General features: G+C 35.2%; 1 long non-coding RNA gene across 1 annotated transcript; it reads left to right on the top strand.

Annotated features, from left to right (window-relative positions):
* Nucleotides 1-513: 513 nt before the first annotated feature.
* On the top strand, nt 514-21,353 carry LOC123864613. The gene is made up of 3 exons (XR_006795815.1): nt 514-649; nt 4,608-4,622; nt 21,342-21,353. It is a non-coding gene; the product is annotated as an uncharacterized LOC123864613 (long non-coding RNA).
* The last annotated feature ends 4,194 nt before the right edge of the window (nt 21,354-25,547 follow it).

Below are 25,547 nucleotides of genomic sequence, written 5' to 3'. Positions count from 1 at the left end.
GTACCGAAACCGATGCTAAATCTTGTCATGCCTGGTGTGTAAGGTTGGTAGCAAGGGTTTCATGTATTATTCAAATTGTTCAATGATTCGGGGTCGCCTCAAGCGTCTGGCCCGCACGACGCTCGGCAGTGACGCATTTTCCTAATGGCAACATTTCCTGAGATTGAATGAAATCTTGGGCCCTGCTGTGAATTAAGAGGGATAAAATAACGAATTCCCAGATTTGTTATTTTGTCATTTAGGAGCATTTTTAAATTTATCTTTCTTTTTAAGGCTAAGGTAGAGAAGGTGGCTGTTGTCATTGTAGAACCTTTCGAAGCAGCTTACTCGGCCGATTTTTGTGTGGCCGAATGAGCTGTAAAAGAAAAATAAGTTTAGAAGAACTAAAACTATCTCACAATTTGAATATCTTTAGTAGTGCTCGCAAAAGTAAGACTTTATTTCTTGTAAAAATCATTGAAATCAGTATACACGTTTAGTATTTCGAGCGCCACATAGGAATAAACAAACATAATCTATAAAAGCGAAATACCCCTTACCCAATCACTAACTGACTGACTAATCACGAAATCTCAGGAAATTGGAAGCCTACAAACTTGAAATCTGGAAGGTAGGTTCCGCCTAGGGCGTAGGTGTCAGTTAAGAAACTGTCGTGACGGTGGTGGTAACGGTAACCGTCATTTATTGTCATTGTTCCCGGCTTCAGAGCAATCAACAAGGCTTGTTGATTGATCGATTGTACAACGTACGGTAAAAAGTTTCGCTTCAAAAGTACTATACTAATTCTCGACATATTAATTCGTAAGCAGGGTCCTGTCAGTCACGTACCCGAGCGACGCTAAAAATTTGATACATATTAATTACATTTTAATTACCTACTGTAAAGTTAGATTTTCTCGATGAGCGATAATGAGTTTATAACTATTTTGAAGTTGAAAACAAACTAGTGCTACTTTAGTATGCGAAAATCTCAACAAGGCTTGTGGGTAATGGATTTTGTATGAGATCGTCGGAACTCGTTGGCACTCGATTTAAGAGCCGGAAGCTTCTGTTGACATTTGTAAGCTCATTAACCTGGCATATTTAACGCATTTCGTATCAAAGGATCGTTGATATAATTGTTATTAATGATACCTGAAAATTGAGTCTTTATTATATTTACTTCCAGAACTTTTATATTACGGAAGTTGGAAGTGAAATATCTAAAAGGCGATCTTTTAAATAACCGTCCTAGACAGCCTTTTGGCGGGCCTATGTAATATGTTTCCTTGGCCATTCACCTTCATTCAGTAGCGGCCAAGAGTAAATTGAACGATGTCAGTAGGTACGTTCCTCTTCGGACATGATCTATTTTTAACCGCCTTCAAAAAAGGAGGAGGTTCTCAATTCGTCGGAATGTTTTTTTAATTTTTTTATATTTATTCTCCGATTACCCGAAGACGCCTGCACCGGTCCCATAAAAAATTAGTGAAGATTTGATGAATATCTTTGGAGATGGAGAACAGAACTCCTTAATGGATAAGAGTAAATTGCTCGCGATTAGTGTAATAGCTTAGTAAACAATAGGACTTCAACTACTCATAGCATAATCAAATACAGTGAGGGCACTAAAAATTGTGAAATCAAAAATTTTCAAAAAAAAAAAAATAATTAAGTAATCCAACTTCAATAACCACAAATACTAAAAAGTTAAAAATAATTTAATTTATTACTGAATACATTATGTATTTTGTAACTACAGACACACCTTGCATCCCGGATACAAATAGGTATAGACTACTTAATACCTCGGAAAATCAAAGAGTTCTCCGGGATTTTTAAGAAACCTAAATCCACGCATGACGAAGTCACTGGCATCATCTAGTAATATATAAGAAAACTAACATCTGCCGCATCTTCGGCAGCATGACAGGCGATTGTAAATCCGATCCGTCGTTGGGAGTACTCTAGAGAAATGTTTCTCAGTTTTATCCGATGTAGAGCGTATTGAAAGCCCGATAGGAACGCGCTAGGATCAATTTGTAGGAAACATTTGTCTTAAAATGAGACTACCCACAATCTGAGGCGTCCGCAACGGATTTTTCAGTAGGTACTATACCTATAATATTATAGCACATGTGACTTCGTTAGCAAGATGAGCGCAATGGTGAGCGCTATGGTCGTTTAAGTGGGAGGTCTTAGATTCGATTCCCATTAGGGATAGTGAGGGAATTTATAATTGGCTCTGATCTGGCCTGGTGGGAAGCTACGACCCAGTTACCACCCTACAGGTAAAACTGTGCTGGCAAGCGATTTGGCGTTCCAGTACGATGCCGTCTAAGAATCGATAAGGGATGTTGGATCTAATAAAACTACCATACTCCTTCTAAGTTAGCCCGCTTCCATCTTCGACTGCATCTTCACTTACTCAGTCAAAGGCTACCTTGTAATGGATTAAAAAAAGATTCGGCTGCATCAATTGCATCGTAAAATTTATGACGTCAGCTGCAGAGGTCGGTAAAATTCATCCGTTTTTCTGAACTTGGTAGTGTACATAGTATATGAACAGATAGATACATTAGTATTAAAATAATGCTATTTTAATACCAATGTTTCTTTCATTCTTCATTTCATGCAGGTAAAATAAATGAAATTTCAATAAAATGCTTCGTGCATTTCAAAAACAGTTTTAATTTTAAAAATAATATTTTCTTTATTAAGAAAATAATCGGTTTTAGGTTCGTACTTCGTCCGGTATCCTCTTTAAATCTGTAGAAAGCTAATCAAGTTAGTGAAATGGGAAACCGTTTGTTTCTTCTTTCTTTGTTGTAAAAAACAACGCACAAAAATACTAATCTGCCAGAAAAAAATGATTGTGCAATAAAGAATACGAAAGAAGAGTTTTATTTCATTCAGATACAAGTAAGCCCTTGACTGTAGTCTCACCTGGTGGTAAGTGATGATGCAGTCTAAGATGGAAACGGGCTAACCTGATTGAATGATGAACGGGAAAATGTAGATTTATCACGCCAAGAAAACTGATACAGTTTACTGTGGTAAGAAAACAAACTTGGCAATTTATAACTTAAGAATTAAGTTGATGTCACAGCAAAATATGATGCTCGTAGCAAGAAAGAAAGAGTGGGCAAGAAATTTTAAAATGCCGCGACAGCTTATCCGAGGCACAAAGCGGCGAGGCGCCCTCGTCGCCACGACGTTTACCGTCTTGTTGCAACATTTTTCATTCCTCTACTGGAAAATATTTTTTTGTTCAATTTCCAGCTCAAGTTCCAGGTTCCATGTTAGAAAATGGGTGCTCTTTTTGCTTCTACGCTAACTGTATTGAACTTTTGTTATTGGAGATATTTTAAACCGCCGACGAAAATAGAGGGGTCTTATAAAAACTTGTGTATCTATGTCACATGAGTAGTATGATAGATATCTGTGTGTCTGTATATCTGGGTTTCTGTCTGTGGCATTCGGCATGGATTCCCAAGCGGTCTTTTTATTTGAAAGTTTTCTTCAAATCAAGATTGTTCTTAGGAAAATGTTGAAGGATTATCAGCTGTATTCTCAGCCGGGTGTAGGGTTGTCAGTCATCCAATGGATGTTTATATTACATCCACATATTGTCTTATGGACTCTATTCCGACTGCAATGCAATATTATGGTAATCTTGATTTTTTTATTTTACCTTTATATTAACAAATATTCTCTTTCTCTTTTCTTTGATGCTCGATAAATGCTCGATATAAAACTAGCAGCAACCCAAGCACAATCGATAAGACATCATATTTTGCATTGTTTTTATCGACGACGCGTTGATGTTGCTAACTAAAGTCGTGAGATAAATATTGAGTTGCACTAATTGTGGCGTAAGAAGCACATTTCTTAGAATAGAAAAGGAGTTGCCAGTTGTATCTAACACGTTGTAGAAATGCATGGAGACTGAGGGGAAATCACAATAATTGGCTCCGAACTTTGTTCATTATCTGAATCCTTCACTTGTCATCTAAGGGGCATGTATTTCCTCTCAGAACGAGAAAGTTTTAAGCAACAGTCCACCACGCTGATCAAAAGTGGATTGGTGGACTTTATACGTACTTTTGAGAACATTATGGAGCACTATGGAGGATAATTCACTTAATACGCACATAGCTAGGAAAAGCTAGAGGTGTTCAAAAGCTCCGAGCTCGAACTCCGGACCCGTCGAATATGAGGCCGAAGTTTTAACCACTACACTATCACGTCATTATTTCTTCAGACTAGAGTAGACAACAATTCTATGGACTGTTCCCTTTAACACGACATCGTAAAAGCAACAAAGGGCCGTTTCCACAGTAACAGTTCATTCAGCTCGGCTGCACCAACCTTAACAGGAAAAGGTATAAAGACGTTTACGTATAATAATTTTGCAAATGATGTGCTTTACGATGAGACTTCATTACCATAAAGTCGTTTGCTTAAGAAAAGTATCGTTTGATACCTTTTTTTTTAACTCTATTTAGCCTTTGTTTGTTCACTATAAACTTTAAATTAATATGAAAATTTCTTTATGCCTCAGGTAAGTTTTACTAAATTTATATGCTTACTAACTGATGCCCGTGACTTCATCCCACTGGGTTTAGGTTTTCAAAAATCCCGTTGGAATTATTTTCCGGGATAAAAAGGAGCCTATTTGACACTCCAGGTTTAACTATATCAATCAAAAAATCTGTTTCTCCATTCCATCTTGATTGAAAGACAAATCAACCAACAAAGAAACAAACACACTTTAGCATTAATAATATGGGTAGTGATTTTAATCAGAGTAAAAAGCGCAAAACTAAACATCTACTAGTATTTGATCGTAAGAGCACCATAATTCCCACGGGATTTTAATTATAGAAACCTTCATCAAAGTGGTGTTTGTCTTATTATTTTTCCCAATTTTTGTTTTCCAAGCAGCTGGTCTTATTTGCCAGCACGCTGCTAAATAGGCCAGTAAACCCAAAAAAGCCTATAGTAATACACAAAATTACTCTTATAAAGCTTAAAAGCTTGATTAATACTTATAATCCCCTTTAATAATTCTAGAAGGGAGAAACACCCGACTGAAGCTGTGCTTATTTATGAAGAAAAGGTACGCCAAAGGTGTAATCGAGCAAAATATTTACCTAATGGAAAATGTTGGATAAAAAATAAAACTCATTTTGCGTCGCGAATGTTCGCTAACCACTTGATATTGCGCAGCCCTTTGAGTGTCACAAATTAAATAAATATTTGAGTATTGAGTACAGCTGTTCCAATTTTCGTCGATACTAAACTTTTATAGGATTTCGTCAGAACTCATTTCAATCAAAAGAGAGGCGCTCCTACAAGCTTCTTCACCCCAGACTCCACAATAATTTAGCCCCCTCGAGACACTTTTGAAGGCGATACAATACAATTGTTGTCGAGTTCTATTTTCCCTACAAACGACATAATTTTAAATCTTTTGGGTACTTGATTATGTTTTTTATTTCATCAACTTCTGTTATAATCTTATAGCAAACTAAAAGATGGTACAAAACACACGTTCGCCGGTTTATGTACCTACTGTATATAAAAGGTTTCAAAGAATTTTACACCATCTATCTAATAATAATAATCCGAATCATGAATCCTGCTGTTTCTATGATCTTCACTTCTTTTTATTGGTGAATTTACTTTATTGTATAAGTACTTATTTAGTTTCCAATATTTCGCTGAATTCACGTTTAGTCAATAAATATGTATTACAGGCCAAAGCCGAACTACCGGCACGATTTTGGACTAGGCAATCCTTAATTAATTATATTTGAGTGTATTCAGATTAAATATTATTTTATATTCCTTTTAGTTCTTAATTTAACTTTTTTTTAGTTTTAATTTAGATGTAAGTTTATTTTATAAAAAAAACTCTTATGTTGATGTCTTACAAATAAAAAAATTACACATTAGAAAGGAAAAATATGTGCATTTCAGATTAAATTAATTAGATTCGTATGTGTCTTGCTTAGTTCACTAGAGTTCAACTCTAATTCAGGTGTAGTTCTACTTACTTACAACAATAACAAGTGTAAATTAAAAATTTATAAAACCCCCGACGATCCAAAGTATCTGAGTTTTCCAAAACATCATTTTCAAATAAATAATTATGCATTTAGGCAACGTCCATCTTGACAGCTTGACATTTGTCTATTGACATAATATTATGAACCTAACGGTTATCTAACCTTCTTTTCTACAAGAAAACTAGAAAAGAGCTGATAACTCTTAAACGGCTGAACCAATTTTTTTAGATTATAGCTAAGAACACTCTCGATCAAGCCACCTTTCAAACAAAAAAAAACTAAATTAAAATCGGTTCATTCGTTTAGGCGCTACGATGCCACAGACAGATACACAGATACACAGATACACAGATACACAGATACACACGTCAAACTTATAACACCCCTCTTTTTGGGTCGGGGGTTAAAAAACAAATTGGTTTATTAAAAGTCAAAATCAAATTTATATTCGTAGTTCAGGATTGCCTAGTCTAAAGCCAAAGTCCATTTTACCAATCCGGCTCTGAACCAGGAAATTAGGCACTTCTAGATTAGGCTGACAACTCATTAGGCAGAATCGGAAGCTTTGGTTTTAGACTAAGCATTCTGGGCATTCCTGAGTATTGCCTAGGCCAATCGTGATGTGCCGAAATTTCGGTTTTGGACTATCTAAGTACCTATAGCATATTATGCACAAAAACCAAATACCTACAGAGATTATCTGAATTATTCTGTTTTTAAAAGATCCCAATGTCATCTTATACAAAAACGGAAAAAGTGCATTTCGAAAATAATTTTCATAATTACAGTCGAAAACTAAAAGCGTTCTTTAAATGCGCAAACTTTTTCAATCTCATTCTTTTTAACTCGGCGCGGGTTGGATAAAAATATGAAATTAAAATTACGTCATAATATTTTTCTTAACCACTTTCAAGTCCTGAAGAACCGCTTCCGCTAATTCAAGTGGCAGTGAGTGCCGACGATTTTATACAAAATAGATTACCTGACAGCGGCGCTTTTGCTATTCCTGTATATTAAAGTGACTTTAGGGTATATACAAATTGAGTAATCCTAGTTGTAATTTTAAGGACGGATTAAAAATTAATCTTGGATTATACTATAACTACAATTCTAAAACATAAAAATACCTAAACTTCGAAACATCGGCTATAAACAATATCGGCCCCAAAACACTTATTACATTTTTCAAATAAGTAGAGTCACAATATACAGACAGGCCTGATCTAGGTACGTAGTAGCTACATGAAATAAAGTTTCTTATACATAACTAATTCTATAATATAATTGTCGTAGTTAAATAGCTATTAAACTTATGTTTGTCGCCTGTAACTTTCGATTGAGTAAAATAATAAAATATACCACTATTTAGTAGGTACATTAAGTATCAGTTAACTCGTAGAATAAAGTCACATTATAGGATTATTTTTAGTGAATAACCCAAAAGTGTTTTTAAATTATTGTTTACCTCCGAGTAATTTATAAAATAATGAAAACATTATATTATGCACTTCGCCTGTTTTCTGTACCTGTAATAGAATCCCAAGCGACGACGCGAACGTCCAGTTTTTGCATAATTATCAATTCAAGTGGCAGTAAGTGCCGACGATCTTAAACAAAACAAATTACCCGCAAGTTTTGCATAAAGTTGGATCACGGTTTTGTGAAAATAACAACTAAATTTTAAAATAAAGTATGCCTAATGCCTATGTCACCCAAACATATCGTATCTAAGTTAGGTACATACTACTTACGTGGTACATAATAATTGGGTATTTTCCTACTCTTGAATTTGATAAATATTATTACTTTATTATAAACTAGGATAAAAATAATGATGTACACTGAAAAATATATTTAAATCCAACAAAGATTTACAAAGTTACAGGCGTTTTAATTTTGGAGTGGGAGGGTCTTCTATCCCTTGCTCGCAAAACGAAAATTTGTATGAAACCGCACGAAGCTACAATGGCATTAGCACGGGTGACGTCATAATGCTATTTTCGCTATCTCTGTCTAATCTGAAATATTTAAATGCTTATAACTTTTTGTTATTTGATCGATTTAATTAGTTTTTTCAGTTTACGTCATTATTTTTATCCTAGTTTATAATAAAGTAATAAGAAAATTAGAGTAAAATACCCTATTATGATACACTACCTACGGATAATATACGATGGATAGTAGTAGCTAATCTAGGATGAATATTTTACTTAATAAACTCAACATTTTTTGTTACTTGTAGGTATATTTAGTTCATTTAACTTTCCTATTTTATAGAAGGCTACCCTTTGCATCGTTAAAATAAAACTTGCAGTTTTTTTTGTCAACGTTGATTTTGAAAGTGTAGATCTACGGTTATTTGCCAATATTGACGAAACTAAAAAAACCGGCCAAGTGCGAGTCAGACTCGTGCACTGATGGTTCCGTACTCGGGTATTTTTTTCCAAAATAAATAAAAATCTGTTTTAGAATGTATACGTAAAGCCCTTTCATATGATACCCCACTTGGTATAGTTATCTTAATTTGAAAATTTAAACACATTTTAATTTTTTTTAATGATGTAACCACAAATTCGCGGTTTTCAGATTTATTCCTGTACTTGTGCTATAAGACCTACCTACTTGCCAAATTTAATGATGGACGGACGGACGGACGAACAGACGGACAGACAGACAAACAGACAGACAGACAGATAGACAACAAAGTGATCCTATGAGGGGTTCCGTTTTTCCTTTTGAGGTACGGAACCCTAAAATTTAAATGGAAATGCGAATTAAACATAATTCCGTTTTTGTTTGTTTATTCATCAATTCGAAGCAGTTTTTATAGGACAATCACGAACTCTATCTAGACTACATTTTTGTTTGTCAAAATAACATTGCACATTCTTGCATTCCCATCGGTCAAGCATAACTGATCTAAACAATATTATATTATGCATAACAGGGCTTAAACTCTAAACTCTGAATACCTTCCTAGGTCGAAGAAGAAGATAGATTGAAACTCTAGCTAATTACACTACAACTAAGTTAAATTAAACGTAGTTCTTATGCAAGGTAATATAAATGGAGATCTTTCGTTGCACTTAATTGCTTTTTCCATGAAATCGATGTGGAATTGTTGAGCTTATTTCGTTTTAATCTTAATGATAAAATACAGAGCTGGTTTCGAGATGAATTTCATTTGGGTTTTAAATGAAAAATTTAAATAAACGTGAAAAAATTTCATCCTTTTTGATTTTTTAAATGTTTGTGAATAAACAGCTTTATAATTTATTTATATGTTTTAAACGATACAGACCGTATTCACAATGATATTGTATGATAATTATTTTTCGGAGGTTTTAATTTTTTATTTAAGTATTTAACTTAATAAAATTTAGTTCCTTGTAAAAATTTTTTTGACAGTAAAAAAAAATCTAAAGTAAATAATAACTGACGTAATAATATTTTAAGAGAAAATTTTTTGTTTGTCCATTTGTAATCCATAGACTCTGAAACTACTCAAGCGAATTTAATTTAAATTAAAAAAATATATAGTTAGAAACCTACAATCTGAAGTAACTTATGCTTTATTTTCATCTGCGCGACGCTGGGCAGATCAGCTAATGCTTTATGATTAATTAATTTATACAGAAAATTTTATAGTTAAAAAATGTTCTTACCTACATAAAATGTGTCTATTAGTTCTAAAGATATTTAGGACTATCAGAATACAGAACAATCTATATTCTGAGTTAGGAATATATCTCAAGGGAAAATTTTCGCCTTGAGGTTTTATCCGCAAGCTCTAAATGTCGGCTAACATAAATAACTTTTGGCGGTTTGTAATGGACAAGCATAAAGGAAGTTTACTGCCCACAAAAATGTTGCTTCATGCCTCTCCCGGACGGCTCCCAGAGGACGTGCTAGATATATACCTATTAAAGAAGCGACAACGTGGAAACAGAAATCATAGCCCCAAGAAATGATCGTATTTTACTGTGATTGTGTTTTAAACTTCGTACTAAGTCTGCGAGTGTAAATATGTAAACATTTATAGAAATTCATTTTTTAAATTTTTATTTTAGGTTTCCGTTTGATTTAAAATCCGAGTTGCTCTGTTCTTCTCCATTTCTATAACAACAAGTTGTTTAAATGCAATGCGTAGTACATAAGCATAAATCTCATCTACAATTATATATAAGTACTTACACAGTGTCACCAACTTTGAGCGAAGTGTAGTTAGTACAGAGTTTTTATTTATTTATTTATTCACACTAATTTTACCTGTCTTTAACATTTTGTATCTCGCCAAACTGGTGGGCCAGTTTGTTGGCCCACCAGTTGTTGTTGGTTAAAATTTAATAAAGTAATTAGTAGCAAAAGATCCGCTTACAATGAGAGGCGGCACGCTTTTAAAAAAACCTATGTCCAGTTGCAGTGTATAGATGCAATTTGATGATAGGTGATTTTCAAAATTTATTTTATAAAAATAGAATGATATTCTAATAAACTTTTACATGTGCTTTTGAATCGCCAAAAGAATATATCACTGGTTCGGAATGCCATTTCTACCAAGAAAAACCAGCAAGAAACTTGATCTGGTGAAAATTCACCATAAAGTGTCATAAAATAAAACTAATAGTTAAAAAATGATCACAAATAAAAAATAAACGTTAATCCAATTCAATAACTGGACGCATGATCGACTCTGCTGATTCTGGTCGTTTAGGCCTTCTTTACACGGAATAAAGATAGATTGGATATAGGATAGCTTTTATCCTGGAAAATTTAAAAAGTTCCTGCGTAAATTATAAATCCATGCGCACATAACTCTTACGTAAATGTGACTGTCAGATTCTAAATATTTAAAATCTCGTTTAATTTTAATTAAAATCATTAGAACTTGATAGACATGCAGGGACGTACAAGCTGACCAGTTTTAAGTAAGTACTGAAAATTCTTATAGAAACCGACACGTGGTACAAATCTTCAAATCAATACTACAGCTTGAAATAGTTCGTTAAAATTTTAAACGCTGCTGACTTTTACGTCGCTTCGCTCGGCGCGGCGTGAAGAGAGCAGTAGCAAAATGTAATATTAAATATAATCACTACCCATCACTACCCATGTAGTGTATTGTAGAAAGTGTATTTGTTTGCTGGTTTATTGGTTTGTTTGTTGGTTGGTTTATTCTTCAATCAAGTCTCTACAGAGCAATGGACCAACATGTTTTTTGCAGGGGTAAAGTAAAAGACCTGGAAAATGACATAGATTACTTTTCATCTCGGAAAATCGAAGATTTCCCACAAGATTTTTAAAAACCTAAATTCACGCGGACGAAGTCGTGGGCGTTAGCTAGTATGATATATCCACATACAAAATAAACATATTATACGCATAGATATGTGATAAACCAGCACTCTGAAATATGATGTATACTAGAGGATGCCCGCGACTTCGTCCGCGTGGATTGAGGTTTTTTAAATAGATCCCGTGGGAACTGTTTGATTTTCCGGTATAAAATGCCGATGTCAATTACAGGGACGCAAGCTACCTCGGTACCAAATTTCATACAAATCGGTTAAGCGGATGGGTTTTTAGGAATCCCGTGGGAACTCTTTGATTTTCCGGAATAAAAAGTAGCCTATGTCCGTACTGCCTCGGGATATAAGCTAACCCTGTACCTTTCGTCAGAATCGGTTAAATTGTTGGGCCGTGAAAAGGTAGTAGACGGACAGACAGACACACTTTCGCATTTATAATATTAGTATGGATTGAAATATTAACAAGAGGGTTCAGCGATACGAAAGCTAATCGTATAAAACACTACGGTGCCTACGATTACTATGGCGTCGAGGTGTCGTACTATCCGTTTAGAATTTAGATTGTATGTATATATTTCCGGTAACATATAAATTATATTGTACACCTGACAAATCTTGGCACGATCTCGGCAAATGATACGAGTAGGTAGGCATTAGGCGGATGCGAATGGGATCCCTTCCGCCGCGTCGTCTTAGGGAAAGCTCTAAGCCGCCCCGTTCCCAATCATTGAACAATTTAAATAATACATGAGCCATCTACTCTTATCACTAGATATAAGGGATAATACCACGCCACGCAATCTGAACGTACCTATTACCGCCGTTGTACCTATCAAATCACTCGTAAGTGCGTATCATATTTTGAAATGATCATTTTAAACAATAATATGTTTCCAGATGGAATACGATAAAAATCTTTGTCGTTTAAGTTTGCATACATTTCAAAAGATCTCACGATTCGTATTTCCTAGCCTTGGCTACATTTATTTTAGTAGATTACGTTTACCTTGGTAAACGTAAACTTATATCTATCTACTAAAATAAAGTTTTTGTTTTTAAACTTATCACTGCAATTTGAATGCAACATAGCAAGATATATTGGCAGTTGGCACTGACATTGGACTGAAAGTTGCACTTTGCAATTGTGCATTGTAAGGTCTACATCTCCTGAGGATGCTCCGGTGTTTGGAGCGAAACGTGTGTCGAGTGCGTTCTGGTGGATTTGTGTGGTATTGCGTGGTGGTACTTGGGGCTTGCTTTTCCTCCATGCTTAACAATAGGAGAGCGGGTGGTGCATGTCGCATGCTGCATGTTGTACTTACTATAGAAATTTATCTTCTGCAGCGGATTATAGCAAATTAAGCTTTTGATTTTTTGTATATGATGGACTTCCGCAAAGAAACGCAAACAATATTTTTTAATTTTTTTTAGTTTGAGAAAGCTGCTTTATAAAATACTAGCTGATGAACACGACTTCGTCCGTGGATTAAAAATCCTGAAGGAGCTCTTTGATTTTCCGCGATAAAAAGTATCCATGTCTTACAATATCCATGCAAAAATCACGTCGATCCGTTGGTCCGTTGCGGCATGATTGAAGGACTAACAAACACACAAACACACTTTCGCATCATAATATAGGTAGGGATACTAATGGTTACTAAAAAGACTGTGTAGTTATTTAATAGTTATTTTTATTATTTGACTTCAATTATTAATCAAATTCTCTAGACGCGTACCTACTTAGTTTCAACCCTGACACAGCGCCGACACGCCGAATCGCAGTTTTTACTTATTAGATCCACAATCTTTTTATCTATCTTAGTTTGATTTACAACAAGTAAAATTTAATCTTGAATCTGTAGATTTCTCAACAGAAAATCTACTCTGGAGTCTTGCCGGATTCAATTCATTAGTAGAAGTAGAGAATGATTTATTATTACAGAAACTTTTGATGACTCAAAAGCTCTTGTAAAAATTTGTTTGAAAACAGCATAGGTATTCTTACTTACTTTTAGTGCTTCAGAATATTTAATTTTTTTTTTAATATGTTGAGTTACGATTAAAAAGATTAAAACCTAAGATTAAGTTGAATGTATGATTAAATAGGTATATTACTTGCTTTAACGGTAAAGGAATAGGTACCTACTTGAAGAAACCCGCACGCCTGAGATTTCTCCATAATGTTCTCAAAGGTGTGTAAAGTCTGCTATTAATCCGCACTTGGTCAGCGTAGCAGACCCTCTAAACTCTTCTCATTCGTCTCTAAGCGGAGACTTGTGCTCAGTAGTGGGTTGGCGATGGGTCGATCATGATTATGATGATTACTATACGTAAAGAATCGAAACTCACTCACGCATCACAACGAATGCACCTAATAGTCTTATGTAAAGCGTTGTCCTTGTCCCGCTCGACAAGGACAAGGCTTTTAATAATCTACTATTGACAAGAAGAGCGCTATAGTTCTTGTCAATAGTAAATTATTAAAATAATTTTGTTCGCTTGTGTGAAATGTAGAGGCAATACTACGCTTAATCGATATACGCATTAACCGTTAAGCTCATTTGTGTAGTCTCGACTCGTAGAGGTTTACCCATTATTATTAGCCCCATACTAAAAGCATAATATGTAATGTGCATTCTACCAGGAATGCAACGCTTAAGTGGATACTGAAAATGGTATTATGGAGTATAAACATGTACTTCAGAGGAAATTATTACCTATGTCCACACTAACACACTACATAGGTATCTAAAGGTAATATCTAGTACCTAATTAGAGGTTCTGTTTTATAGCTTGCAAGGTGTCTGTCCTACATTTCTCTTCAATATTCTAGTTTATGGGTTGTTATCTGCAATGTTAGTTGCATCAACGCAATACATATAAATACACCTATCAATCGAAACAACTAGTTAAGCAACGATGATCCAAGTTGGTAACTTGATTTGTTTACGACTTTGGTGGGGGAGAGTTTGATCTTAAACTTCTCTTTATCCTTTCTTTCTCATTTCTTGCATCGAAGAGCAAACTAGCCGGTCTCTCTCGATTATGATTATACCTAATTACGTTTTGAAAAACGTAACTTGCTTTTCTTTCCGGCCTCTCTTGCAAGTAAAATTGCATGCGATTTGCTTCATACACAATCACACTAATATTATAAAAGCGAAAGTTTGTATGTGTGTGTGTGTGTGTGTGTGTGTGTGTGTGTTTGTTACTCCTTCACGCAAAAACTACTGGGCGGATTGGGCTGAAATTTAGAATGGAGATAGATTATACTCTGGATTAGCACATAGGCTACTTTTTATCTCGGGAAATCAAAGAGTTCCCACGGGATTTTTAAAAAACTACATACACGCGAACGAAGTCGCGGGCATCAGCTAGTAGTATATTATAAGTTATTACATTTGCTTCGGATGTGTGCCTTTTTCGGTTTGCGTTTTACTCCACCATCTCCCCTGAGTACGTTGCATTACAACTTAGGTACTCGTCAGCTGTAAGTAGATTGCACAACTAGTTGCTGGCATATGAAAGGATAAAGTAGCTAGTAGGTATGCCCAGCCCAGGTAAGTGTATTCCCAGTTTTAGACAAGAGGTGGGTTCGATCCAAGAAAGTAAGGGTATTCATTAATATAATGAAAGACAAAATTGCATAGTCAGCGGCTCCAATCGGCTTTACTCTGGATCCAATCACTTCTGAAGCAATCGTGTCTAATAAGAGTGAATACCTTTAAGACTCAGCCTTTATTTAACACATTAGGTAAAATTGGAGTCTTACCAGATTTAAGTCTAAAAAAACTTTTTGGGTAAAAAAAAATTATTATTAACCCCCGACCCAAAAAGAGGGGTGTTATAAGTTTGACGTGTGTATCTGTGTATCTGTGTATCTGTGTGTCTGTGTATCTGTGTATCTGTGTATCTGTGTATCTGTGTATCTGTGTATCTGTGTATCTGTCTGTGGCATCGTAGCGCCTAAACGAATGAACCGATTTTAATTTAGTTTTTTTTGTTTGATAGGTGGCTTGATCGAGAGTGTTCTTAGCTATAATCTAAAAAAATTGGTTCAGCCGTTTAAGAGTTATCAGCTCTTTTCTAGTTTTCTTTTAGAAAAGAAGGTTAGATAACCGTTAGGTTCATAATATTATGTCAATTGACAAATGTCAAGCTGTCAAGATGGACGTTGCCTAAATACATAATTATTTATTTGAAAATGATGTTTTGGAAAACTCAAATACTTTGGATCGTCGGGGGTGTTATAAATTTTTAATTTACACTTGTTAGAAACATAGCTTGTTTTTGTGGTGTACGTACGTTATTACATAGTTATTAATATACAGACAAATAATAACAGTTACAGATAAAAATGTCAAAAAGGCATTCTCGCCAAGGAAAATATTTTTGTAATATTGTTTATGTTGACATCTATTAATGTAGTGATTTGTAGCTATTGTGGCTATATACTTATTCACGTTAAAAACTCGAACAACCAATAAAACATAATAAGACACCGTTTGTTCAGTCAAAGAACAATAAGATCCACGGACAGACAAACGTAAATTTTAAGTTAATGGGCCAACAATGTGGAAAATTATGTATCGGTCAACACACAATTGAGTTCAAAACACAATACGACACCTAATTCTTGTAAAGGAGTAAGTATTTACGGAAGTTGAGCGTTTGAGCCCCAAATCTGCTTGTTCACTGATGAATTCTACAAATGAACAAATTAAGTCAGTCTTAGCTTATGCGAGCAAATGGATATTTCATATGGTTGAAGAGATACAAGTCAAATTGTACAAGCCATGAGGCGAAGGATATGCAGAGTACTCTCACTCGTGAATAAATTTGCATGAGTAAGCGTAACCGACCTAACCTTCAGCAATGCTACCAAGCTATAGGACAGATGGCTATAAAAACTGCTGCTATGTTCGTAGAGGTAAAGCTTGGTTAACTATCCTAAGTGCTTACTAGATTATGCATTTAAATAAGCTTTAAAAAAGTATAATATTAGCATACAACTTTTTACCAGAATATCAATTGTATATGGACACATTTTATCTCTATGACACCTGGATTAAAGAGTTGCAACCTAATATTCAATAATAAAGAATCATCACACAATAGGCATTATGATACCCAATCAGCTGATCCTTCATCGTCCGGCTTTTGATGAGCTGTAAGTACGACCTACTCCTCAAACATGGGAATTGAGAAGTTGGAACCACCATCCAGTTCATATACTTACTTCGTTTTGTTATGGGAGTAAAATTCGAGAATGAAACTCTTTTTCAATCACTAGACCAACCGTCACAAAAATTGAAACAAATTACGAAAGTGAAGAATATTAAAACGATTTAAAAACCAAAATACGGGGCTATTATTATGGCAGAAGTTGGTTAGTAAAATAAAATTGTTACTCTTATGACAAGCTTCTGCTGTTACTTTAATTTTGCGAATTCCTTGGTCTTGATGTTGCGCAATTTAATATTATATTTTACACAAAATTTTAAATTAAATACTGGTATATATGTATTGTATATATGTTATGAATATTTCCTAGCCTATTTAATATTTGCTACGTAAATATGTAAAATGAATTCATTTCTTTTTGTCTGACCGAAAAAATACGACCGCTATAAAATTCTAATATATGGGTAACGTGATTCAAGTCAAGCGATAGGATCCGTTGGCTGGAGAATCACCTAACTCGTGAATAAATTTGAATGGATGAGCAGACGACGACATTTGGCCTTCGGACACAGGTGCAGTTTTTACGTGATAAAAAATTCGAATTAGAAAGAGGCTCAAAAAAATTTCACATCTACTATGTTTGACCATTGGGTGTGTGGGTCATTGAGTCTTAGTAGATACAAGAGAACCTGACACAAATATATTAATTACTAGACTAGATGATTCTCGCAACTTAGTCCACGTGGATTAAGATTTTTTAGAAATCCAAAGAAATCGGTTTTTTAAAGAACTCTTCTATTTTCCGGTAAAGTAACTATTCGTCTCCGAGATGCAAGCTCGTACTAAATATATGATATCCGTGAGTTGCTCGGTGATGATTTAGGTTTTTCTAAAACCACCGTGGGACTATTTGATTTTCTGGGACAAAAAAAATTTTTTTTTTCGTTGGCATGCAAGCCAAATACCAAACCACCTCAATACCAAATTTCGTCATATCGGTTAAACTTAAAGGTCATGAAAAGCTAGCAGACGGACAGATACACTTTCATTATTGTAATATTAGTTTATAGGATAATAATATGTACTATTTAAGTACTTTTACAACTTTTATAATATTACTAACATGTTTAAAGTTTGAAAAGAAAAGCGGAAATTGAGGTTCTAAACAGAATTGAATTTGTGATACATTCAAAGGAAAACTGTGTACATGAAAAATAGAATTCCTTAGCGTCAAGTAAACGGAACGAGTGCTTTGCACCTTACGTCTCCATTCGTACGGTATTTTCGTGTCGTGTACCAAGTTCCGCATTGCATGACAAATTGGTTTATCTCAAGAAATCACATCACGCAAGAGATGATCGGAAATAGTTTAAATTTTTCGATAGATAGTGCTCGTAGATACTAGGATTGTAGGTCATATTACAATAGGTAAATACTTATGCGGATTGGCAGATTTCACTCAACTTAAAAAACCCATTAAGTATGAAAAACTCTCAGTTTTACAGTTTCTCACGATGTTTTCTTTCGGTTTTCGTTTGGTACTCATGTGATCGGGCGCAGCGCGACGGCAACAGTTTCTTCCAATACCTACTCGTTAAATTTCTTTCGTCTCAGGTTTGCTCTTAAAGCAAGTTGTAACGCATATATAACTCGGAAAAGTTAGAGATGCGTGGCTGGGATCGAACCCCAGACACTCTGATTAGGAGGCCTAATTTTGCCCACTAGGCATTACAATTATCATTACAATCATAAAGATAAAATTTATTGGAAAATAACTATTTATTTAGTGTTTTTTTTATTTTATACATAATATAGGGATATCCTAATCAAAACATAACTCTTTCAACTCTATCTTTACAATGCAACCCCCTGTTAGTAAAAGCAAGGTACCCATATCTTTATGTATTAATTATAATGTTTTAAGAGCTAAGTGCTTTTTGTCGAAGACCAAATTTTTAACCAACCGTAGACGATATCCAACGGGTAGATCGAGCATTGGACGTATTTATTTGTTAGAAATGTAAAACGCACGAAATGTTGTTAATTGTTATTATATTAGTGACACTTGGTTACATTTTATTTAGCTGCCAAGATCCTTGTGGAGCAGTCCTTGGATCTTTGAGAGTGGCTCACGTAGTAAGAAGGCTTTTCTCTGACTTCTTAGACATTCTGGGGACACGTTGTCGTCCACTCAAAGCTACGTGATTCGCTTAGAGAACCAGCTGGTAAACTGTGGCTGTGGTACGGCCATCAACGGAAAAATACTAAGAATTCTACAGCTTTTATACTTACCGAAGTAGGTACTACTAAGGGAAATCCTATGCATTTATATCCTATGGATATTGCGGTCGTTAATGTGATTCTAGACTGAACTAATCCCACCAAAAACATTTCATGTAAAAAGGTAGCCAAGACTCACAAGTTCATAATGTTTTCACTGTTAAAAAGTTATGAGATCTCTAGTAGAGCCAAGCCCCTAGCTGAGCTTAGATTTGTGCTGGCCATGGGACCTATCCCAAGTCCAAAGTAATATAGCTCTTAAATGTTCTTGACTGTATCAAATTTATAACAATAAATAACAAATCACTCTACTTACAAGCTCTGATTCTACAAACCCTACATCTTGGTAAAAAAAGGACGGCTTGGCCGTTTAATGTTCGTAAAACTATTACATGACATAACATATTTTAAGGCCTTAAGGAATAGTTTGTTCGACAATTACTAATTTGTATTGTACTTCGTGATGGTCGCAGAAGCAATTCCGGGCTTTCTAGTCATTTCAGATAAAAAATCCACAAACTGTAAACGGCCAAGCCGTACTTTTTTTTACCAAGATATAGGGTTTGTAGAATCAGAGCTTGTAAGTAGAGTGATTTGTTATTTATTGTTATAAATTTGATACAGTCAAGAACATTTAAGAGCTATATTACTTTGGACTTGGGATAGGTCCCATGGCCAGCACAAATCTAAGCTCAGCTAGGGGCTTGGCTCTACTAGAGATCTCATAACTTTTTAACAGTGAAAACATTATGAACTTGTGAGTCTTGGCTACCTTTTTACATGAAATGTTTTTGGTGGGATTTTATTTCTTTTTGGCAGGTGCCCTAGATTTTTTTGGATCTATTTTTTGTAGGTACATCATTGTCATGGTCCACTCTCTATCGTTACCTCTTTTTTAAAAAGCTTTTATTCAACTTGCTCGTATGTAAATATATTTGTTCGGGTGGAATCTTGCAACTCAATTTTGAAGCAGATATACCAAATTTCAGTCTTTTAGGACTTCAGGAAACACAGATACTTGTTACGTTTGATAAATCTGCCACGGACATCTTATCCTGAAAACTTTAGAATTCGAGCAACAGATTTTACAGATATGCATCTCATATACGAGGGGATGAAGGGGGACCCGATTTCTTAATTTATCTGTTGTTCATAATTGTTGAAATTCCTACTTAATGCCAAATTTCAGTCTTCTAGAACTTCAGAAAGTACCCTAGAATTTGTGACTAGAGGTTTTGAATGTCGATAAATCTGAAACTATAAAAGCTGAACAATTGATACTCAGTGCGTTTCATAAGTCTGCCAAGGACATCTTACCCTGAAAATATCAGCATTCTAGCGACAGAATTTACAGATTTGCTTTTCTCATAAGAGGCGTAGAGGGGGGGCAATTCCAATTTCTTAATTTTCCTGTAGTTTGTATGCAATTTCTAGTCTACATACCAAATTTCAGTCTTCTAGGACTTCGGGAAGTGCCCTAGAATTACAGACTAGAAGTTTGACTGTCAATAAATCTGAAACTATAAAAGCTAGACATTTGATACTCAGTGCGTTTAATAAGTCTGCCAAGGACATCTTATCCTGAAAATATCAGCATTCTAGCGACAGAATTTACAGATTTGCTTTTCTCATAAGAGGCGTAGAGGGGGGGCAATTCCAATTTCTTAATTTTCCTGTAGTTTGTATGCAATTTCTAGTCTACATACCAAATTTCAGTCTTCTAGGACTTCGGGAAGTGCCCTAGAATTACAGACTAGAAGTTTGACTGTCAATAAATCTGAAACTATAAAAGCTAGACATTTGATACTCAGTGCGTTTAATAAGTCTGCCAAGGACATCTTATCCTGAAAATATCAGCATTCTAGCGACAGAATTTACATCTTTGCTTTACTCATAAGAGGCGTAGAGGGGGGGAATTTTCAAAGTCTTAATTTTCCTGTAGTTTGTATGCAATTTATAGTCTACATACCAAATTTCAGTCTTCTAGGACTTCGGGAAGTACCTTAGAGGTTTTGATGATCATCAGTGAGGGACGAAATCGGCGTATTTTAGCTATCAATAAATCTGTAACCATAAAAGCTAGATATTTGATATTTGGTATATTTGGTAAATTTGCTGAGGACACCTTATACTGAAAATTTCAGCTTTCTAGCGTCATCCAGACCGAAGTTATGACGGGTCGAAAATACGGCGAAACACTTCGAGAAAAAGGTACGTAGCGCCCCGGCCGCCGCGTTTGGCTCGTCTTGGCGGGGGCACTGCCGTGCCCCCTGATAGAACATTAACCTCTAGAGTACGAATGTGTGCAGACGCAGCGAAATGATCCCATACCCCTTGGCTGCTCACGTCTGAAACGGCAATTCAACCAAATGCCTATTCTTAATAACAATAGATGTACACCCTCAAAAAGAGAAGATACTCGTAGTTCTTCTAAAATTATGTTAGAATAGAAATAGTGTACCTACCTACTTACTTAACCATACTTTTAAAAATAGGTCCGGCAAATAAATATAAGTAAATTGAAAGCAGCTGCAGTATCCAATAAATTAATGCAATCAATAACATTTATCATCCAATTAAATTTCTAAAGCTCCAATTGCAAAATTTTACTGTAAAAAAGTTTTGGTGTTGAAGTCCAAATTACAATTTTTCCGCGATATTAATACAAGCATAGCTTACATACGGATGGTATAAAAATAGTACCTAGGTACCTAATTTGCTAAAGTTACTTGTACCTCGGTAAGTATAGTATGTTGGCACATATTTTGGGCGAAAAAATAACATCTCCTTTAAGCAAATAGGCACAGTAATACTTAACACAAAATGTGTAAATTATTTATTTTAATCTTTATTTATTTTGGGTATTTCATTTGTTTTTTTGTCTCTTATTTCAGGCACCGTAGTACTGAAACCGATGCTAAATCTTGTCATGCCTGGTGTGTAAGGTTGGTAGCAAGGGTTTCATGTATTATTCAAATTGTTCAATGATTCGGGGTCGCCTCAAGCCTCTGGCCCGCACGACGCTCGGCAGTGACGCATTTTCCTAATGGCAACATTTCCTGAGATTGAATGAAATCTTGGGCCCTGCTGTGAATTTAGAGGGATAAAATAACGAATTCCCAGATTTGTTATTTTAAATCATTTAGGAGCCTTTTTAATTATATTAATCTAACCTATACATAACACTTACTTACACACGTATGCATGATAATTCTGATAATATTGTTATGGAAGAGCGGTATCTTCTGACACAAAAGTAGTTCTCCTACTCGTAAAAGAAGGCTCCAACCTCTTAGAGATACTTACTGTAAAACGTTAAAAATTTATTTGAAATAAACAATTTTATTTATTTATAATCTTCTTTTCGAGGCTAAGGTAGAGAAGATAGCTGTTGCCATTGTAGAACCTTTCGAATCAGCTTACTGGGCCGATTTTTCAATCGCCAAATAAGATGCAAAACAAAAATATAGAAGAAGTAAAACTCGCTCATAATTTGAATATTTTTAGTAACGCTCCTAAAATTAAGACTTTATTTCTTGTAGTAACAAGTGTAAATTAAAAATTTATAACACCCCCGACGATCCAAAGTATTTGAGTTTTCCAAAACATCATTTTCAAATAAATAATTATGTATTTAGGCAACGTCCATCTTGACAGCTTGACATTTGTCTATTGACATAATATTATGAGCCTAACGGTTATCTAAACTTCTTTTCTACAAGAAAACTAGAAAAGAGCTGATAACTCTTAAACGGCTGAACCAATTTTTTTAGATTATAGCTAAGAACACTCTCGATCAAGCCACCTTTCAAACAAAAAAAACTAAATTAAAATTGGTTCATTCGTTTAGGCGCTACGATGCCACAGACAGATACACAGATACACAGATACACAAATACACAGATACACACTACACAGACACACAGATACACAGATACACACGTCAAACTTATAACACCCCTCTTTTTGGGTCGGGGGTTAAAAATCATTAAAATCACTATACACGTTTAGTATTTAGAGCGCCACATAGGAATAAACAAACATAATCTATAAAAGCGAAATACCACTCACTCACTCACTCACTAACTGACTGACTAATCACGAAATCTCAGGAAATTGGAAGCCTACAAACTTGAAATCTGGAAGGTAGGTTCCGCCTAGGGCGTTGGTGTCAGCTAAGAAACAGTGTCGTGACGATGGTGGTAACGGTAACCGTCATTTATTGTCATTGTTCCCGGCTTCAGAGCAATCAACAAGGCTTGTTGATTGCTTCGACTCCCCGGCGATCGATTGTACAACGTACGGTAAAAAGTTTCGTTTCAAAAGTCAATTCTCGACATATTAATTCGTAAGCATGGTCCTGTCAGTCACGTACCCGAGCGACGCTAAAAATTTGATACATATTAATTACATTTTAATTACCTACTGTAAAGTTAGATTTTCTCGATGAGCGATAATGAGTTTATAACTATTTTGAAGTTGAAAACAAACTAGTGCTACTTTAGTATGCGAAAATCTCAACAAGGCTTGTGGGTAATGGATTTTGTATGAGATCGTCGGAACTCGTTGGCACTCGATTTAAGAGCCGGAAGCTTCTGTTGACATTTGTAAGCTCATTAACCTGGCATATTTAACGCATTTCGTATCAAAGGATCGTTAATAATTGTTATTAATGATACCTAAAAGATGAGTCTTTGTTATATTTACTTCCAGAACTTTTATATTACGGAAGTAGGGGTATCGCAAGTGAAATATCTAAAAGGTGATCTTTTAAATAACCGTCCTAGACAGCCTTTTGGCGGGCCTATGTAATATGTTTCCTTGGCCATTCACCTTCATTCAGTAGCGGCCAAGAGTAAATTGAACGATGTCAGTAGGTACGTTCCTCTTCGGACATGATCTATTTTTAACCGCCTTCAAAAAAGGAGGAGGTTCTCAATTCGTCGGAATGTTTTTTTTAATTTTTTTATATTTATTCTCCGATTACCCGAAGACGCCTGCACCGGTCCCATAAAAAATTAGTGAAGATCTGATGAATATCTTTGGAGATGGAGAACAGAACTCCTTAATGGATAAGAGTAAATTGCTCGCGATTAGTGTAATAGCTTAGTAAACAATAGGACTTCAACTACTCATAGCATAATCAAATACAGTGAGGGCACTAAAAATTGTGAAATCAAAAATTTTCAAAAAAAAATAATAATTAAGTAATCCAACTTCAATAACCACAAATACTAAAAAGTTAAAAATAATTTAATTTATTACTGAATATATTATGTATTTTGTAACTACAGACACACCTTGCATCAAGGATACAAATAGGTATAGACTACTTAATACCTCGCAAAATCAAAGAGTTCTCCGGGATTTTTAAGAAACCTAAATCCACGCATGACGAAGTCACTGGCATCATCTAGTAATATATAAGAAAACTAACATCTGCCGCATCTTCGGCAGCATGACAGGCGATTGTAAATCCGATCCGTCGTTGGGAGTGCTCTAGAGAAATGTTTCTCAGTTTTATCCGATGTAGAGCGTATTGAAAGCCCGATAGGAACGCGCTACGATCAATTTGTAGGAAACATTTGTCTTAAAATGAGACTACCCACAATCTGAGGCGTCCGCAACGGATTTTTCAGTAGGTACTATACCTATAATATTATAGCACATGTGACTTCGTTAGCAAGATGAGCGCAATGGTGAGCGCTATGGTCGTTTAAGTGGGAGGTCTTAGATTCGATTCCCATTAGGGATAGTGAGGGAATTTATAATTGGATCTGATCTGGCCTGGTGGGAAGCTACGACCCAGTTACCACCCTACAGGTAAAACTGTGCTGCCAAGCGATTTGGCGTTCCAGTACGATGCCGTCTATGAATCGATAAGGGATGTGGATCTAATAAAATTACCATACCCCTTCCAAGTTAGCCCGCTTCCATCTTCGACTGCATCTTCACTTACTACCAGATTGCAGTCAAAGGCTACCTTGTAATGGATTAAAAAAAGATTCGGCTGCATCAATTGCATCGTAAAATTGATGACGTCAGCTGCAGAGGTCGGTAAAATTCATCCGTTTTTCTGAAATCTGAACTTGGTAACTCTGTACAGTGTACATAGTATATGAACAGATAGATACATTGGTATTAAAATAATGCTATTTTAATACCAATGTTTCCTTCATTCTTCATTTCATGCAGGTAAAATAAATGAAATTTCAATAAAATGCTTCGTGCATTTCAAAAACAGTTTTAATTTTAAAAATAATATTTTCTTTATTAAGAAAATAATCGGTTTAAGGTTCGTACTTCGTCCGGTATCCTCTTTAAATCTGTAGAAAGCTAATCAAGTTAGTGAAATGGGAAACCGTTTGTTTCTTCTTTCTTTGTTGTAAAAAACAACGCACAAAAATACTAATCTGCCAGAAAAAAATGATTGTGCAATAAAGAATACGAAAGAAGAGTTTCATTTCATTCAGATACAAGTAAGCCCTTGACTGTAGTCTCGCCTGGTGGTAAGTGATGATACAGTCTAAGATGGAAACGGGCTAACCTGATTGGATTGATGAACGGGAAGATGTAGATTTATCACGCCAAGAAAACTGATACAGTTTAATATGGTAAGAAAACAAACTTGGCAATTTATAACTTAAGAATTAAGTTGATGTCACAGCAAAATATGATGCTCGTAGCAAGAAAGAAAGAGTGGGCAAGAAATTTTAAAATG

Source organism: Maniola jurtina, chromosome 4 (genome assembly GCF_905333055.1).
Source record: "Maniola jurtina chromosome 4, ilManJurt1.1, whole genome shotgun sequence".
Classification (NCBI taxonomy): domain Eukaryota; kingdom Metazoa; phylum Arthropoda; class Insecta; order Lepidoptera; family Nymphalidae; genus Maniola; species Maniola jurtina.
This window is presented reverse-complemented; position numbering and strand designations above follow the sequence as displayed.